Source organism: Cuculus canorus, chromosome 1 (genome assembly GCF_017976375.1).
Source record: "Cuculus canorus isolate bCucCan1 chromosome 1, bCucCan1.pri, whole genome shotgun sequence".
Taxonomy (NCBI): domain Eukaryota; kingdom Metazoa; phylum Chordata; class Aves; order Cuculiformes; family Cuculidae; genus Cuculus; species Cuculus canorus.
The window spans coordinates 158,758,847-158,778,495 of NC_071401.1; the positions used below are offsets into that span (position 1 = coordinate 158,758,847).

General features: G+C 37.6%; 1 protein-coding gene across 2 annotated transcripts in view; it reads left to right on the forward strand.

The window, feature by feature from the left end:
- The window catches only part of CNOT2 (CCR4-NOT transcription complex subunit 2), an 87,183-nt gene that overhangs the window by 11,327 nt on the left and 56,207 nt on the right, over positions 1-19,649 (forward strand). The window lies entirely within an intron of this gene.

Genomic DNA, 19,649 nt, shown 5'->3' on the forward strand with positions numbered 1-19,649 from the left:
TAAATTTGGGGTTGATATACAAAGTGGTAGTAATAAAAATCTGTGCATCACTGCTGAGGTGGTCATGTCCCTCCTATATGCACTTTGTAAAACTACCTTTATATTTTTTGTAATATCAAATATGCTTTGAAATTTTAGCTATTAGAAGTTTAAATTCTTTTCATTTAGTGCAAGAAGCTTTGAATTGAGTTATTGTGTAGACCTGGGGAGGAGCAGCAGTGTTCCATCAAGTGATGAAGGCATTCCCATTGTTAGTATAGGCATATGATACTGTGAACTTAATTTTTGTCTGAAGACAGGACTTTAGATAAATGCAGAACATTTCAGCTAGCCCTTTGTCTCCTGTGCTCCCAGAATGCCTTCTTTTTTTACTTTATCTATTCTTACAGTTTGTTTTTTTTATTATTCCCCTGCACTCTTCTTACTCTTTTTCATCTATTTTTTTCTTTGCTTCCCCAGCAAATTAAGATTGAAAAACAAAGTTTTGGGTTACCTCATTGTGCTGCCTGATGCTTACTCTTTGTATTGCCATGTCATAAACTTGTCTTGCTTTCAGTTCATAAACTGGGAGGGATGTAGGTCACTGTTTACATGAGCATTTGAAATTTTGTGACAAACAACCCCCTCCCTCAGTCAGTACATAAAACTCTGCTTCAATGACTGTTAAAATTGCAGCCTCAAGGCAAATCCTGGAACGAAGATTTTATTTCCTATCTTAAGTCAGGTTCCATCTGCATATCACTGATATATATATATTTTATTATTATTTTTATCAAATTGTGTATTTTCCAGAGGACTGTGACCTCATTTGTGAGACGGGATGCATGGTGTTTACTCACTGAGGTTTTCGGATTTTGATCCCATTGTTCAGATCATGCTATGCAAAGGTGTAAGACTCTGGAATAATGTTTTCTCCCCAGTTTTTTCTTTACAGTTTCATGGATGTGCTTTATAATATGCTTCTGGGAAAGTTATGTTTTTATGTTGCCTCACTGAGGTGACAGCCATGCATTACAAATAGAGAAACTGAGGCATTGGCTTAATGCTTCATAACAGGAATATACCTTTCATTTAATTTGCAGCTGTGAATGGTTAAGGATTCTACATAGACTTGGAATGTTTCAAGCAGAAGGCACTTGTGAAAATCTTTCTGACTCCACCAGCGTTATTGAAAAGACAAAACTTAAGAGACAGCCATAAAATCAGTTTACATATGTGACATTTAAACAACTTAGTTAGACATGTTATTTTCTTTCTATAGTCTGTGCATCATTAATTAGAAGAGGATAGTGGTACATCTTGATGGTGGTCCCAGCCCATTTGCAGTACGCCAAAAGAATGAGGAAATCCAGAAATGAATCCAGGATCTGAATCTCCGCATGCTGTAGTGACTGAGTCTTTGGGACTCTCTGCTTTCCGTCGGCATCTTGCATGTCTGTCTCTTTCTCTACAGTTTCTTTTTCTATTCCTGTTCTGAACTCTTAATTCCTCTTCTGGTTTCCTTGTTCCCTGTGTCCTAGTGATTCTCCTGATGGCACTCCACTGATATTTAAGATAATTAAAGTATTTCTCAGGACTAGGATGAAGAATTCTTAGCTATTCTATGGCTATGCTTACATCCACACCGTTGCCCAGAGGTCTTGTGCAAGGAGGTGAAATGTGTTGTAGACCAGCAGAGAGAAGTTGTGAAATTCTGTACGACCTCGGTGTAGCATGTGAGCCGGGTGGTGTTGCAGAGCCTTACAGTTGAAGCAAACTTGAGCAGGTCTTGCTTGTGATGGTACATGGTGCCTTCCTAAGACAAGAACATGTCCTGCTTGTCAGTGTTGCACAGTGTTCAAGTGCTGGAGCATTCCAGCAAACTAGATTTTAAAATATTTTTGGCAGAAGAGGATATTTTCATGATTTAACATGGTTTGATCATTTTGGTATGTTTTTAGCTACTCAAAAAAAAAAAAAATCAGATCACTTCAGCTGGAAAGATGATTGGAGGAGGTATGTGGGTCTAAAAGGCTTGTACGTTCTGTAATTTGGCCAAGTGAGTGAATATGGGGTCTTAAAAGCAATGACTGAGGTTATCCAATACAGTATTACTGCCTGAGCTGTCTGTAGCACTGCAAGTTACTCTTAAAAATAAAAGTGAATAAGTATGTTTTCATAGCTTTTTCTTCTCCCAAAGTAGTGTCTTTGAAGGCAATTTTAAACAAGGCAGATTAGATTGCATGCACATGAAATGCACTGTAATTTATTGTGCATTTCTCTGAATATGGAGTATAAGAAAAGCTATAGAAAATTTCTGGAAATTGTTAGTCTTGAAGTGTTGGATAAACCTTAAATTACAAGATTGTGTTCAGAATTTGAAACATGATACGGTTTTCGAGGTGAATTATTGGCCCAAAATTTCTTTTTGAAAATGGCACTGGAATTAAATCCTTGGAAAAATAATTTTTGCACTCTTCGTTTTATCTTTTGTGTTTTGTTTTCTGAGATAAAGCTTCACTTGAGGAGAAAAATGGTATCTGTAGGAACATGACTGACATCTATAAAAATGATTAGAAAAGCTGTGGCTAGCTGTAACTTCATAGTTAAGGAATGACTATCATTGTTACATTTAAAAAAATAAAAGTTTGTGTTGTGAATGAAGGTACTTAGTTGTAAGGGTGTAGGTGGATTATGTAAAGAGGAAAAGGGTGAAGCAACTAAAAGAGAAACCGTTTGTTACAAGAGGAGTCAAGGTTCTCAACTGAGGTAGAGGTTTTAGTTTTATTCGATGTGTTCACCTACATTAAAATTATTGTGAAAATAGTAAAGATGTCTATTCAAGTAGTATATGACTCATTTTCTTCTCTTTGTATTTCACAAGGGAGGCAGTTAATACCCAGACTCAGCTATAAATCTTTGGGTGTCAACTTAAAATCCAGATTTATCCCACATATCTTCCTCCACTTAATTTCAGTGCTTAAGGTGAAATTTCTCTCTTCTGACTTCAGCTGGCTAAAAGGTAGGCATCAAGGCCTCTTAAGTCCAGGGAAAGAAATGGAAAAGCTTCTTGTGTATCCTTGAAAATGTGCATATACCAGAAATGAGTGTTTGCTCTCTGAATCAATAAGCGTAACTGAACAGCATACGTGTGTTACTGTAATGTGCGTAATCGATGATACGCTCGGTGTAAGTGATGCTGTGCCCTCTTCCTCCTTTCCAGACTCTAGTTGTGGCAACACACGTATAGCGAATCTATATGTTATGCAAATATACTGCAGATAATGAAGAATCAGTAATTTTCATGAGAATAGACTTACAATGTGTAACCCTGACATTGTGAGTTGCTGGAGTAAAACTTTCCCTCTCTATACTTCAGTTTCTTGGTACAGATATTTTTTTCTTACTCTGCAATTCTCATTTTCTGTCTGTAACCCAGGGTGAAAGTCTTCCTTTATAAATAGGATTATGCAGTTTTTGAAGACTGCCTCTGCGTGCCTGTGCAAGTAGTGTTCATTGAGATCACAGATGAGAGTGGGACTGGCATGTTTTCCTGATCAGGAATCAGTTCTGGACTCATTTTTTTCTTCTTCCCACCCCGTGCGTGTGTTGTGGCGCTCATCTTTCTTGTGAAGGGCCTGTATCAAATTATGGTTTGCTCGCTGGCTCTTTGCTGGCTTCTTACCGTCTGTTCCTCAGGCACAGTGCCTCTGGGATCTTTCCTCTTCAGCCTTCTTTGTCTGGGAAAACCAGAGTCTGTAGTTTATAATTTTTTTTTTAGGTTCTTTTGGATTAAAAGTATGATAATTTTTAAAGCGTAATTTTATGACTTGTAGTATTAGTGCAGAGTTTTGTTAACTTTGCAGACTCTTAATGTGTGCGTCTCCCTTGACATGCATACATAAATCATTGCATGTTTTGACTAAAAATGTTTAAGTTACAGTTTTTGCTTACTTTTAGAGAATCAGAAAAGTAGAAATTGGATTAGGTGTAGAATATGCTGAATAAAAAGTTTGCAAGCTGTGTAGCTTTTACTCAGTAAATGATACTGTGTCTTGTAATGTTGCACTTCTCTTTAGATCTGCTGTGAGAAAGCCCTTACTGGGCCACAATGCTAGCGGTATGAAGTTAGCCTAAGGTACTGAGATTGCTTATAAAAACCTTAAAATATGAGGTAGAGTTCTTGTCACCAATTTCTGCATCCTGACAAAGTTATAAATCAGGCTGTGTTGCCTTAGAGGTTTTTTTAGTTGGGTTTTTTTTTTTTTAACTGAAGTTTCATCTGTCCATGTCAAGTAAGGTATGTAGCATACTCAAGAATCACAGAGTTTGAATAGTGTTGATATTTATCTTTATGATGTATTTTTTCTTTAAGATAGCTATTAGACTTTACAAATGTTGAAATGTGCTGATGGACTTAGTATAAACATTTACTGTGAAATTTTTTTTTTTTAAAGAAAAAGAGTAGTTCTGGATCAGTTAGAGAGGTGGTGGTAAAAATCTAATTTTCTGAGAAGTGGTAGATGTGTAAATGGTTAAGGGAGCCTCCCTTAGGCCAGCAGAAATGTATTAATCCCATATACATCATGTAACTGGCACTTGTTAATCATGATGTGCTTAAAAGGAATAAACTACTGAAACAGTTTCTTTAGTTTAGGCTTTTATCTTGGGATGTTTGGTCATAATCTAGGAAAATCTGAAAGAGAGGCATGAGTGGCTTAATTATATTTAATTGAAAACTCTCTTAAAGGATTTTTACATTGGAGCCATACTAAATGACATTAAATAGTAACTATGCCAATTAGAAAAGATGATGATCTTTCATATTTCAGTTAAAACTTTTAACTTGTGTTTCTTGTGGTTTTGAAGATCCTTGAAGGGCCAGTGCTTTTAAAAAGTGAAATTTCTTTTGTGTCAAGCATCAGCCTTGGTGGATTTAATTTCTATATGAAAATATAGTTTTTCAGTATTGCACATAATAGATTTAATAGTGAAGATTTCTTTTTCTTTCATGCTGTTATAGAGAAGTCTAGAGATTTCTGGACTATTTCTATTTTTTTTGTAATACTATAATGAAAAGTAGGTTCATTGATTTGCAAATATGAGTTGCAGTCTCCAAACTGATATGCCATCAGGTATATATTACAAAATTGGGCAATCCTTTTTTGTATATAGGTATGTTTTAAGGCATAATATAACCTGAGACTGTGGCTTTTACGTTCTTGCAGGATTTAGTAGTTCTCAAGGGAACTTTCCTTATAGAACCTTATTATGGGAAAAGTAAAAAAAAAATTAGGATTGCATATTGAAAGGTCTCTCAAAACATTTAAAACCTGCAGTCTTGCTTTCATTAAACCAAGTTAATAGTTCAAGTTTTTATCCTTGAGAAAAATAGCAAATTGCACCACTGCAGCGTGGTACGGTGCAGAAGAATGCCTGTGATATTACTAGGTATTGCAGAGAATATTTTATCTTCTGTCCACATGGGAGCCTTGGCAGTACTGTCTTCTATTCGTTTGGAAGTATGTTTGTTAAGCAAACACTCTATTATTGGGATACCTAAAACTACCTCATGGACTTTCTAAGCGATGTCTCTGTTAACTCTTGAAGTAAATACTGTATCTGTTAAAGGGTTAACAGAGATATTACTTAGGTATTAAGTCTAGCTTTCCTTAGTTAGACTAAAGGAGCTATTCATAGGGTTTTCACAGAAAATATATATCCAGATCCATGGATTCTCTTGCTGTGGCCAGGTTAGGAGAGGAATAGCTGATTATGGATATCCTGTCTTGGAGATCAGTGTCCTGGAAGGTACTAGTATTTGGTAAACAGATGCCATGTAAGACCGTACAATACAAGGAGGATGTCCCCTGAATTGTTGTTTAAGGGTTTATAAAGCAAAAGTCATTAAACTCTGCTTTGTTTATATGATTTCTTGCAGCCGGTCTTGCAGCTTGCCATTCCAAGGGCATAGGGGAATAAGCTCTGTCTCTTAGAATTTTTTTACTTCTCTGCCTTTCTTGAAAACACCAGTGCTGCCATTCATAGCCTGCAAAAGGTATTGTGTATAGGAAGTGAAAAGCATCAGATGGAGAGATTTTAGAAAATGTGTGGGAATGTAAAATGCAATGAAGGTCTTGGACAGTGTGGGTTGCTCAGGACTGTCATGTTTTTTTCACTTGGAAGCAAGAGACAGAAACCATTTATGCAAGGTGCTGGCTTCCCCTAGAAAGAGATGAAGGAAGAATGATCTAAACTGATTCTGCTTTACTACTTGGTGTCAGCCTTCTGAGTGAAATGTCAGCTGCAAAGCAACAGCTTTGATACAGCTGTGTCTGAGCAGACTAGTCGTGATCATTACCCCCACAAAGCACTTTTGCTCTTCCTTTATTTTCCTTCATTCATAAAAGCTTCCTGGCAAACAGCAGCCTGCCAGCACAGGTACCTGTATGACAGGGAAATGAGCAAATAAACATAAACCCAGGAGATCTTGCCAGTCTGTAAACTGGCTGCAAACTTGCTGTGAGAACCAGTGGAGAAGTTGGTTGGCAGAGCCTGCTCTGATAAATCTGGAAAGTCGTTTTTTCAGTGTTCATTGCTAGACAGGCTTGCAAGTACTGCCCTAGGCTCTAACAATTATCTCTGATTTCCAGCAAGGCAGCTGAATTTATTAAAGAGAACTGCTACATCAGGGAAAGACAGAAACAAGTTTCTAAAGAGATATTTCAGGTAGTTTGCTGGGCTTTTCTCCAGTTTAAACGTCATCTAGGAAGCTATTGCTGTTCTTGGTCCTTCTCAGAAAATTAGATTTTGGAGGTCATAGATAGAATATTTCATAGATGAAGCAGGATCTTGGCTCACCAACTAATTTAAACATGTCATTGAAGTAAGATGATGTGCGCCTGTTCATGATGTGACTAATATAATACTTCATGGAGTATCCATTTGATATTGCCTAAGTCGAGGTGAAGTCCAAGATCCTTTTCTGTACAGGATGCCTCTTTCTGTAACTGTCTGCAATGAGCAGATTTCTTTCACCCAATATTTCCAGAATGACTTCTGCATTTTTGTTCTGCGTTGTCTACTTAAAGGTGAGTGTCATGCCAGTAAGCACATGGGTAGAAAGGTCCTCTTGTTTTCCATGTCAGTGTTCCCGTTTTACAAAAGTTGCTTCCTAAGCTACTAATCCAAAACAGAAAAGGTCTGTTGGGACAAATCTGCTGAATGAGTTATGGTAAAATAAACTTTATGGGGCAGAAACTTCAAATCTGTCATCTAGGATTGCTCTAGACTCCTCTTGAGTTTTCTTTATTTTGTTTATTTTCTGTTTTTATCTATATGCCTGTCTTATCCAAAGGTAGCTTTCTGATATTTTCCAAGTAGTCAAATTACTTCTCAGTGTTAAGTGTGTCTTTCCAGAAGCCAGGCTTTCTGCCTTTCTAGTAGCAAGTCATAAGTCTGGCTTTTGGCTGCTGCAGGTTGAATATCTATTATAGAATAGGCTTATGGGTTTATAGAATTTATTTCTCTAGGAATAACAGTTTTTATAAAAGGTTCAATTTGTCTCATTTCGCAAACTTAAGACAGAGAAACAGAAGCTGCCATAGGGAAAGAATGAAAGTGGGAACCCATGCCTTTCAGAAAAGAGCATAAGCCTGGGATTTGCTCTGCTCTATGGTAGCAAAATACACTAACAATTCCCCATAATTTTTGTGCTGCTATTCTCTGCTGGTTAAGTTCTATCCAGTATTAACAGATACTTGGTGCAAAATTTTAGCTTTAGAGGCTCATTAATAATATGAAAACGTGGGAGAAGCAGAATAACTTGTACCATGTTAATTCTCATTGTCAATCTTTAATGATACTGTGAGCCCCATTTTTCCTGCCTGTTGCTTTGGGGGCTTTAAGTGGTAATATATGAGACCTCTGGGAGTTTTTTTCCTTGTCTCTGTTGCTCTTTATGTTCTTGTCAGAAGTCAGTGAAAATAGATACAGAGCAGGTCCAGTTCAACTCAGAGCAAACTCTGAGAGAGACCCAATACTTGTGTTTTTATTTAAATATCAAGTGTTCTGTTATGCTTTTTTCCAAATCATTTGTTCCAAGAATGTATTGAACTTTCAAAAAAAATTATTTGTATGTTGACATTGTAACTTAAGATGTATTCACAAGTCCAGATATGTGCAAGAGCAGAATTTGTACCGTTATTATTTTTTAATTGTACCAGCATTATTTTATAATTGATTTCTCACAGAAGGTTTTAAAATAATTTTTGCTGTTCATTGTTATAGGGGCTGTTTTTAAGGGACAAAAAGACGGCAAATAGGTAGCAAGAAATATTTGGAAATGAGGCAGCCTGAGGATGATACTATTTGGAAAGCATATTAAAAATATATAATATTTTTATATTTAAATGTATGTAATTATAATTATCTATAGCATTGACTTCGGAGTGTTTTTGAATGTTTTATTATGCATACATATCTTTTAATCTTAATTACATATAGTCAGTCAAGAAGATCTCTAGGTGCTCATTCCTAGAAGCTAATTAATCTTAAATACTGCAGGAGAAGAGTTTGGTGTACATAGTAACTCTTGAAACTGAAATAACTGAAATTTTATGTAAAGCCTTGTGTTCTAATGTACCTTCCCTTAAAAGAATGGTTCTTAATATATAGTAAAGTAATCAAAGCAGTGCTCTGTATAGCTCTGTTTCAGATGTATCTCTGCTTAGTTTAGAAAGCGCTCTTTTTTCTATTTCGCTGTCATCTAAATATTACTAGTGCCTTAACTGATGAGTGGAATTACTGTTCTGGTCCATCAACAAATTAAGAATGTGGTGTGGCATAGGCAATACTGAAGCAATAATTTGACCTAATGAGTTCTTGCATTGTCATCTGCAATCCATCAAAAGAAAAGTTTGCCATTTTGCTGCTGCAATTTAAAGAACAAAAAGCTGAATAGTTTTCTGACTTGAGAACCGCACATAGTTATGAGAGAGGAGATGAATAAGCTTCATGTTGTTCCTAGGTACTTTCGATTTACCATTCAGGAATAAAGAAGAGTTTTCTAATCAAAGGCAAAATAACTTGGACACTGATTGGCTGGAAGAGACGTGCAGATTGATTAATCAACAGTGCTACCTTTCTCCTTCCTGTAAAGGGAATGTAAAATCTGGATGAGCTGTAGAAGGAATAATTGTAGCCATACTTTTACATGTTAAATGCGGATAGATTTGTGTAATTTTCTTTGAAAAATGTAGGTACTGTGCAAAACCTGAAGTGTTTGAAGTTATCTGTTGCCCAGTGTTGAAACATAAGTAGTAAAGTCCAAATTTTTAGTGTACCTGGTCAAAGACAGTTATGCAGGTAAACATTCAGTTATGAAAGAATGTGCTATGATATTTAGTGTGAAAAACGGCTTTTCCTGAAGTTTCTTGTATGAAAGACATGTTATTACTGGGGAGCTGTAGATGATGGTACTTTTCTTGTATTTTTCTACTTGAATACTTCTTCCTTCCTATTTATTTAAAACCAGAGGAAGGAAAAATGAAGGGAAAAGGCCCTTCTATCACCCACTTCAACTTCTTAAGGAAAAAAGAAAAAAAAAAAAGGCTGGGGAAGGGGAACTTAGGTTTCCAGATCTTAATTTAGAATAGTATGGGTGCTGCTGTTATCAGTAGGATTGCCTGTGTGTAAGAGCACCTGCATTCAAGAAGAGGTTGGCTCTAATCTCACAATAAACATAGCTTGATTTAAGACACGAGTTTCTGATTTGACTTCAGTGAGGCTAATTGTGTGTATAGTGTTTCCTCTTGAGGAGTAGGTTGTGTTAAAAAAATGAAAAAATAAAAAAAAAATAGAAGAGTGAAGGGACACTGCTGATTGGCATTTTCTAATATCACATTTGGAATGTTTTCATTATTCAAATACTTTTATTCTCTCTGCATGTCAGTTCCTGATGTACAGTTTGCTGCAGAAACATTTTCATGTCAGCAAAGATATCTTGCCAGTCTGTTCTCCTTGTTCTCTTCATGCACCCTCTGCTGCCTCTTCAGGGACAGGGTTCTTTCTGCCGTTTGTCGCTGTTGGACACTGCGGTTGGTCTGGATGCGTGGGAGGGCATGAGCAGCACCCAGCATCGATGGATGAACCAGGAAGTGCCAGTAAAAGTGAAACCAGTGATCTGCCAAAGGGCTCTCAAACCAAAGAAGGCAGAATACTAATAATATTTCAAGTAACTTTCGCTGTTGATTAGGCATTTGTTTGCAAGCAGAGCTGAGGAGTGCACAAACCAGTGTTTTGTGGTTTTAGCAAAGCCTGCAAGAGGTATTTATCGAAGTCCATTTTCTCTTGTCTCTGTAAGTAGTATGTGTAAGTTAAGGGTGAAGGCATGTCTCATCCTTGTCATAGTAAGGCCTTCTCAGGAGATATGTAACTGTTTGTCATGAATTGCACTTCTGTTTTAGTATTTTATTGTCACTGCATTACTGTAAAAATGCTGTACTTGCAACCTAAAAATAAGGGCATTTGGGGATTTTGTATTGGGATATTCACTTAAATAGGAGTGGGTGAAATGCTTGAAACATTAAAGAGATATTGTATTGTGGTTTTAGGTTAAATGGAAAGATTAGAGAAGAAAGATACATGCATGTCTGGGCTATGTCGTTTGAGTAAGGTCAACAAAATAATAGCTCTGCATCAGTGCTTGACTCCGCTAAACTAGCACAGGTGCACATTTGTAGCTCTGCATAAACATAGGATGCTTGAAGAATTAAAGAGAAGGAATCTTGGAGAAATGTGATCCGTTGGATAGAACAGAATAAGTTTCAGCATAAAACTTGATTTAGCTGCAATGAAGTGGATGGATCAACTTCGAACAAGAAAGCAGGAATAGTGCAGGTGTGCTGAGGTGTGTGGCATCAATATGTGCTGAACTCCCAGCTTGCAGAAGCTGAGTTGTCACTGTCAGACTGTCTCTGTCCTGTATCTGCACTTCTGTACCAAGTGCAGTTTGAGGTATATTTAGTTAACTTGTTAACACCTTTGCCCAAGCTTCCTATTGACTGTCATGCTCCTTTAACTGTACTTAAAAAAAAGATAAATTACTTTTTCAGGTTTCTGACAGATGTGAGGACTGTTTTACCTTTGGTGCGTAAGCCAGGTGTGTTTGCACAGAGGTCCTTGTATGCTCACAGCTACTTGAACTAGAGACCTCCTCTCCTTTGCAGTTAGTGTTTAGCTGGAGTATTCTTGGTGCCCTCCCTTGTTTATTGACAACACTTGGCTATTTTTGTTTTTCCCTGAGCTGTGCAGTTTTTCACTTGGAGTTTCTGGCCTTTAAATCTGCTTGCCCTACTGGTCATCAGTATCTATGGTAGTGTCACACTTGGTAGTGTCTTCAAGCCATGTGTGGTTTAGGGCCAAAAGAAGGTATCTAGGTGCAAAAGCTGCTGTTTACCTCTTGATAGGCATCCATCTCATTTGCTGTTTAACTTAACCTGTCTGGGCATGTGCTCTAGGCTGTGGATTTGTTCAGTGAGTTAGTTGATCTCTGCCTTCCCCACACCATCAGAGAGTAAAATAACTTATCTTTACAATACAGGTCTTCTGCCCTTAGTCCTTCAGAGAGAGCCCTGAGTGCTAGTGGGACAGTGGCTGTACTTCTAGGCCTTAACTGCAGACACCACAGGGTCCTGTGTATTAAACGCAGAAAAGGGAAGGGAAGCGTCACATAACCTCATGGAGATTCTGCAGTAGCTGGCGGTAGCTAGGCTGTTCTTACCTGCTAGTGTGGCCAAAGCACAGCTGTGTTTTGCTGTAGACTTCTGCTTTCTTGGCTGTTGGAAAAAAAAGATCAGAAGTTCCAGGCTCCTAGGAGGATATTTATGGTATTGCTACCATGTCTGGCTGTGTTGACACAATCGGAGAAGTTTTAATAGTCAGAGTTTACAGATAGGTGTTCTAAGAAAGCCCAAGATATGCAAGAATATACCTATGTTTTGCAGAAATTCTTGTGTCTGGTGTAGAGGTTCTGTCTTTTAATAAACCTGTCCTGTTTAGCCTGAAAACAGATACCTCATTTTGTCAGGGTTTCTAGATGACAGTGACATACGTTGAACATCTTCTCTCTTGCCTGTTTTGTTTGTTTGTTTTGGGGTTTTTTTTTTGGTTTTTTTTCAGGGTTACACTCCTTGAAGACCTCAGCTTCGGTTTTTCCTTACTCTCTGTTCAGACTTGCAGAATGCTGCCACAGTTGAAGTCTTCATAAGTGTTGCCTCCAGTACCTATAGCCTTCTGTATTCTCCCTGTTGGTATCACTGTAGGTGTCCCAGTAGGTTCATGTTGTCTGCTTTGTCTTCCTGGCTTACAGTTTCCCACCCAGTTTCCTTCCTCTAAATTTAAAAAAAAAAAAAAAAAGACAACAAACTCCCTCTCCAGTTCTTCATACCTTAGCCATGAGTCTTACCAGTCTTGCTGCTACTGTCCTACGGCTCATCTCTACTTTTCTCTTTCTGGAGTTAGTGTGTGAGCTTTCACAGAGGACTAGAGAAGTTTCATTGTGCTGCAGAGAGAAAAGATTTTACAGCCCATTTTTCTAATATCAAAAAGGAGGAGAAGGAGTTGTTTTAGACTTAAGGATTCGCTTTCTCCCCTTCCTTTTCCGTAGGCCTTCAGGACTGGCCATTCTCTTGGCCAGTCAGGAAGGAAATTGGTGTGTCTCTTTACTTCAAGATACTGGAGTAGAAATATGAAATGAATATCACTGAGGAAGTAGCTGTGTTTTTTTAGCCATGCAAATCTGCTAACAGTAAAATATCTGATTGATTGGCTTCTTTATAGCACTAAGGTATGGTCACATCTCCTTTCTCGTCATAATAATGAAATAGAGGCCTTTTAATTAAGGAACTCAAGCAACTTCATTGTTGACTTGAAACATCTTTTCTTTTCCTCAGTGGAAGACTAAACTTCAAGCTAAGCTTAGTAAAAGTTGGAGTCGCTTTATGACTTCGGGTTTGAATGGGAGACTTGGACCGGTGTTAGTTAGAGGTGGACATCTACAGCTGTATCTCTGTCAGTTCTGTTATGCAGTCAGACAAAAATTTTTGACGTATCAATTCTGTTCATTGTAGTGCTGCACTGATGTATGTTGGGATTTGCACACCTTGAAGAGCACAATAGGATCAAACTTTGCCTCAGACCAGTGAGAAAGTTGGTCACTCTTTAAAGTACTATCCATACTCCTATTTGAATCTGTTTCTACATCTTATTTGGAACCTAAAGTTTCTTTTCAGTTTCCTTTTTCCATCAGTGATGTCTCCCAATTTTTAGGATAATATTCATTTAATGTTTCTCAAATTAAAACTTGGGATTAAAATAACGATCACCTACAATGAATGTTTTGAAATGGCCTTTGTTGATAAGTGAACCACTTAAAAGCAGCTTGAATGTTTTGGGTAGCTGTAATTTCCAAGCAGCAGGAAAAAAAAAAATATGAAACTGTAAAAGCATGTGGTATCAACAGGAAACTGATTTCATTGACATTCTAGACACTTACCTATTCTGACCCAAAACAGGTAGTTACTTTTCTTTTTTTTCTTTTCTAAATAACTTTTTGAACATATGTGATTGGAATTTCCTTTTATCTGCATGGTTATTTTCATTGTGGATTGATTCTGCACTGGCAATGGTTTATTGTTGATAAAATGATGGCATGTGTCACACTTTTCCCTGTATTTCCCTGTATACGATATAAAGACTGTTTTCTTGCTAGTGTGTTGTTCAAGGAATACTGGTGTTCGTTTTTACCACCGGTCATCATAGGGAGGCTGTGTTACATTTGTGCAACGTGGACTGAGTCAGTGAGTTTGGAATGCTGCAATTTTAAGCATTTTTGTGGTGACATTTATTTGCCCTTTTTTGTCTGTTTAGAAGATCTTTGACAAATTGAAATTCAACTAAATGAATGCTTCATCATTTTTAGTCATCTTTAATCAAAGTAAGTAGTCTTCCCATAGGAAAAATCACTCCTCAGATGAAGCATTCAGTGTATATACCTATCCCAGATACTGAGGGAGACAGCAGTTTGTGCTCAGTTAAGAGATGTGGATTTTAAAATTTTATTGTCAGAGGTGCAATACAAAGAGGAATTAGAAGTAAAAGAAGAAAAAGAATTGTCAAATCATACAGGCTAATGAAGAAATTTGAGAGGAGCATGTGAAAAAATGTTACTGAGTCTGAATGGTTAGCCAGAAACTGAATATCTGCTTAACTTTTGTGGCTTTGAATACCTTTCCCATTACTTTTTTATGAACTTTTCAGGGTTGGAGGGTGGGGAGGGAATAAAAGCACAAAGCTGACAGTATAGGAGTCATGTTATCAAATTAAAAAAAATAAATTTGAAGTGCTACCAGTTTGTAAAGCTTTTGAAATCTGTAGTCTGCAGGAAGACCCTTTTATCGAGATATACATGCACACATGTATTTGTGTGTATGGCTATATGTCTTTATATGGATTGTGATACTCCTACCCACTAGCTTTGGTGAAATGAAAATCTTTGCTGTGCTAGGATTGCTTGGCCATCTGTGTGATGCAAGTGAACAAGAATGTGGTTGTAAGGTGCCAAGTAGTGAAGTTTAGTTTTTTTCAAGTAAACTGGAGTGAAAAGTATGCAGAAATGTGAATGCTTTAGTATGATCTGTCTATTAGGATGTTAAAGCTACTAATTAAAACTTTCCTGTATTATTTTTCTTCGGAATAGTCAGTGACTTTTTCTGAATGGCAACTGCAGTTGTGTTTTGGACTTTTATATGGAAACAAATGTCATATTTTGTGTTTAATTCCTGAAATGGTTAAAGGGGAAACTATTACATTTTATCTGCATAGTAAGAAATTTTGATGACTTATTTGGATATTACTGTCCATCTGTGCTTGTCAAGTGTGGTGCTTGGGTCACATAGGTGAACTCGCCTGCAAAGTAATGGTGGTTCTGCTTTGATAAGAGTCTCCCGCTCAAGTTTATAGCAGTAGTGTCTATGGTAGAAGATAATTCAAGATTATGGGTCCTTTGTGTGTAATGTTTGTTTTCTGTTAACTACCTTTTATGTAGCTGTTTTGTGCTCCTGCCAAAGTTCTGCGTGTTTGAGCAGTTTGTAAATAATTTTTGATTGTTTTAAGTGCAGCTCATTGGTGTCTGTTCTACTTCAGGCTTCAAGTGCTGCATTCTGAGTTACTAATGGCAATTTAGAGCCATCTTAGATGAATGTAAGATGCTGTTGAAATAGAGTATGAGAGAGCGTAAGTAAATGAACTGCAGATAAATGCAGTAAGTGGTAAACTTTGTTTTACTTTATTGTGCATGGTTAATTAGTCATTCATATTAGATGGTGGTTGTGTTTCTGTGACAAAGAAAACTCTGATATTCTCTTTAGCATAAGCCATTAGAATTCTGGTGTGACAAATTTAGGATTATTTGGTTTGTTTCAATCAGTGAGATCAGAAGAAATGTAAAATATGGTTGGCTACATGCAGGAGTAGGTCTGCATTGCTTATACTTAATTGCTAACAAATTTGAAATCTAGTTCACCTACCTCTTCAGGCTCCCTTTATAGTCAGTGGGTAGAGGTCACTCTGGGGAGTGATTCCTCCCCTGATAGTTCTCTTAGCTGACTGTAAAGCAAGCCTAAATGTTGCTTTGGAAAGCAGGATTCTTCATGCAGCTGCCTGTTTCTGATCTTTTCTGTTACTGACAAAGACCTTGTGCTGCAGATTTACTTGGTTTGGTGGAGCATGCAAAAGGGCCTCATTGCCTAGAGAAACCTTTTCCTTTTTATTTATGCATTATGAAAGAGAGGAGGAGGGGACTACTTCTCTGTTTATTTGTTTTTAAAAAACAAACCTCTCAACAGTTTGTTCCTGAAAGTGATCTGAAGTGGGAGGGTTTAGGATCACTGATCAGCTGAACTTTTTGCAAGTACGTAAAGGCAAAGCAGCATATGAATATTGGAATTTGAAGAGAGAAGCTGAAATGAATTTAATTTTCAACTGTAACAGCAAATCAAAGTTGAAAATAATTAAATTGTCCATCAGTCAAGACTAATGAGTATAAGACTAATGACTATGAGACTACACAGGAAATATCCTTCAAAGTAATTCTTCTACAGGGAAAAATGCAGGCGCCCTTCTCCAGTATTCAAAATTCAAATATTAAACTAATGCATCGCAAATAGAAGGAGAGTATATTATCTAAGCTTAGCACAGAGAAAATGTTATGCAAAATTATATGCATATTTTAATGTGTTTTAGTGTAAACACTGTTCTGACATTTTTACTGTGATATGTAAATTAAATAATGAAACCTTTCCAATAGTGAGGTACTTGTGTTGTCCTTACTGCATGTGACCTAAGGTCTTAACATCAGTCTCTTCATTCTAGATTGGCAATAATCCATATTAAATTTTGGAATGCTTGAAGTGTTTTCCAATTTTTTCTGGACCTTAGCATGTTGTTTTGGTTTTTTTTTACTAGACTCGGTTTGTATGGAGACAGTTGGCCAAGCTATGTTGTCTGAAATTCAAAGTGGGACTGGGTCAAAACGAATACTGCGTAGTATTTCTGAAAATTAAATGGCGGGGTAGGGGAAGAGGAGGGGAAGCTGATGTTTAAGAAAATGTTTGAATTTTCTGTGGATATGTCAAATTTATTGTTAAAACCCATTTTTCTCTTAAAAAATAGGTCGTTACTTTTTGTGAAACATTTGCTCTTTAAAAAAATACATTATTACTTATGGTTTTGTGACCTTTGTGTCTAATTTTCTAAGAGCTGTCTTATTTTAAAAGATTGTGTCATCTTTGCGTGTCTTCGGTTGTTTTTCTTTTGTTAAACTTTTGAAGTACCTAACTATGTTTTTTCTCAGTTTGTTAATTGAGGGTCATTCATTTGATTAAGGTTTTGGACAATGTAAACCTGTGCTATGGATTCTCTTTGACTGGTATATTATTCTTGGAGCTTAATCTGAAAGAGATTTAGTACAACACCAAACTGTGCTAAAGCAATCCTGTATCCTCCCGTGGTGCAGCAGCAGATCTTGTGTATTTTCAGAAGAGCTTTTGGCACACACTACTATGGTCTACATAACTAAGCTAAGGAGTTGTCCTAAACTGAAGCTACTGTGAGTTGTCTGAAAATCTGTAGTATGATTCTCCCCCTCTTCTCTGCTCTCATGAGACCCTACCTGGAGTACTGTGTCCAGTTCTGGAACGTAAGATGGATATGGAACTGCTGGAATAAGTCCAGAGGAGGGCTACGAAGATGATGGGTGAGCGGGAGCACCTCTGCTATGACAGGCTGAGAGAGTTTGGGTTGTTCAGCCTGAGAAGAGAAGGCTTCAGGGAGACCTTATAGTGACCTTCTAATATCTGAAGGGGACCTGCAAGAAAGGGGAAGGACTTTTTACAAGGACACATAGTGGTAGAATGAGGGGGAATAGCTTTAAATTAGAAGGGGGAAGATTTAGGTTGGACATTAGGAAGAAATTCTTCACCTTGAGAGTGGTGAGACACTGGAACAGGTTGCCCAGGGAAGTTGTGGATGCCCCATCCCTGGAGGTTCAAGGCCAGGTTGGATGGGGCCTTTAGCAGCCTGATCTAGGGAGGTATCCCTGCCCACGGCAGAGGGGTTGGAATTGGATAATCTTTAAGGTCCCTTCCAACCCAAACCATTCTGTGATTCGCTGTGAAACTGTAAAGACACTGTAGGTTTCACACGCATTTTGTTGAGTCAAGTACTTGTTAATATTTCCCTGAATTTTGGATGGTAGAATAGGAAGTAAATATACACATTTTGCATAAAAAGGCAGGTACAGGAATGACAAAGAGTACAAATATATAACAAGGACTACTGATAAATTAGCAGGGAAGGATATAGTGCCTGTGTAATAGCCTAAGTGCCTAAGTAATAAGTAGTGAGTAAGAAGCCGTTCAGACTGGCAGCATGTTGTTGAGGGGGAGAAGAAAGCAGACACCATTAGAACATGTATACCTAGGAATACCTATACCCAAATTGTAGTGAAATACTGTTCCTGTGCTCAAAGACATGGAGGACTGTGTTAACAGAAGTATATTAACTGTTGAAAGGACTGAAGAAGACCGTGGTTCTAGCAAAGATGGCCTAGAGAGCAGGGAGTAATAACCGGAACCGCTCTCTTCTGGGAGTGAGTACGCTACAGCACAAAAGGAGAGGGAGAGGAAAAGCTCTTCTTTTCCCTCTGGGAAGGGATGAGATCATAATGATATTTGTATAAAAGGGGTTTTAGGACATCAGAGGGGATTTTGTAAGTACAGTCAAATGGTGGGGTAGGTTTCTAAGAGGGGTTGTGCAAGGTCTGTCATAGGTCTGAGAGCCAGTAATGGTGTTATCCAGTAGACACTGGCTCATGCCTTCTGCAGAAGTGAAAGTTCAGCAGGAGTCAGGAACTACCATCCAGGAGACAGTAGCTGTTGCCAGCCTCTCTTGAGTATAAGATACCTCTTTGATATGGAGACTTTCTCATTTCCTGCAAAATTCTTAATCAACAAATTAACATCTAATTTGGAAAAGAAGAATACAACTTGATGCACAGCCTTTGGGCCGAAGGATTCTCATTTCCTATAAAACATGGAGAACAAAAGCCCTGTAATGAGGTGGAATTACACTGATTTTAATCAGCATAGAATTTCTGTGTATATATGAAATAGGCTAATTTGTATTAGTATGTTGTGTTTTCAGTGTAACATTATATACATACTTAACAAAATTATGAAGATTGGCACTTTCTCATTCTGAATGTATTTATTTTCAATTTGCTTTGACTGTAACTCTCTCAAGTTATATATTGGGACTCAAGTGAAGTTCTGCTCTTGCTTTATTAATCCCTGCCCAGGGATTAATAAAGACTTTATAATGTCTTTTCAGGAAAAGAATGCAACCCTTTCTCTCTAACTTCTCCTGTCATTTTATTATATTTACATGTCAGGTATGGTGCATGCTCCCCACCCATAGATTTATAGGACTGGATGAAAGAGCCATTCCATGTGCAGCTCAGGGACCACAGGTGTAACTGCTGTGCATCTGGGCAATTTGGTTGCTTTCTTCAGATGCTGAAGTCCATGTTTGAATGTTTCCCCTGGTACATCAGTGCTTTGGTGATATTTTCAGTGAAGTGTTTTTGTTGAGTTGCTTAATGCTGAAGAAAAAGTTTTGCAGAATAAGCATGCAAGAGTGATTTAGCAAATCTGCTTTGAAATTTTGCTGCTCTTGCAAGATGAGGAATCTTAGGAAAGCATTGTGAGAATGCATGGTGCAAAACGCTTGGTGGAGTTCTGTCCTGTAGCTGCAGGACCCACAGCTGTGTTGTGCTTCTGGGCATCCTTCTTGAGAGTGAATGTAACCTTTGGCTTTTTGGTGAAAAAAAAATAAAAAAAAGTTACCGCTTTATCCTTGCATGCAGCTGGTTCCTTCAGTAGGTTAGGGTCTTAGAATACCACTCTGCGTTGAAGATGTGGGTGATGTGTGTTTTTTCACTGATGTAGTAGTTCGTTTCCTGTTCCAGTTACAGCCAGAATGTACTGGAGATCCTGGAAGGTCAAGGCTTCTGCTTTCCCAGTTGTGGTTTGGTGGTTGATGTTTTTCCTTCC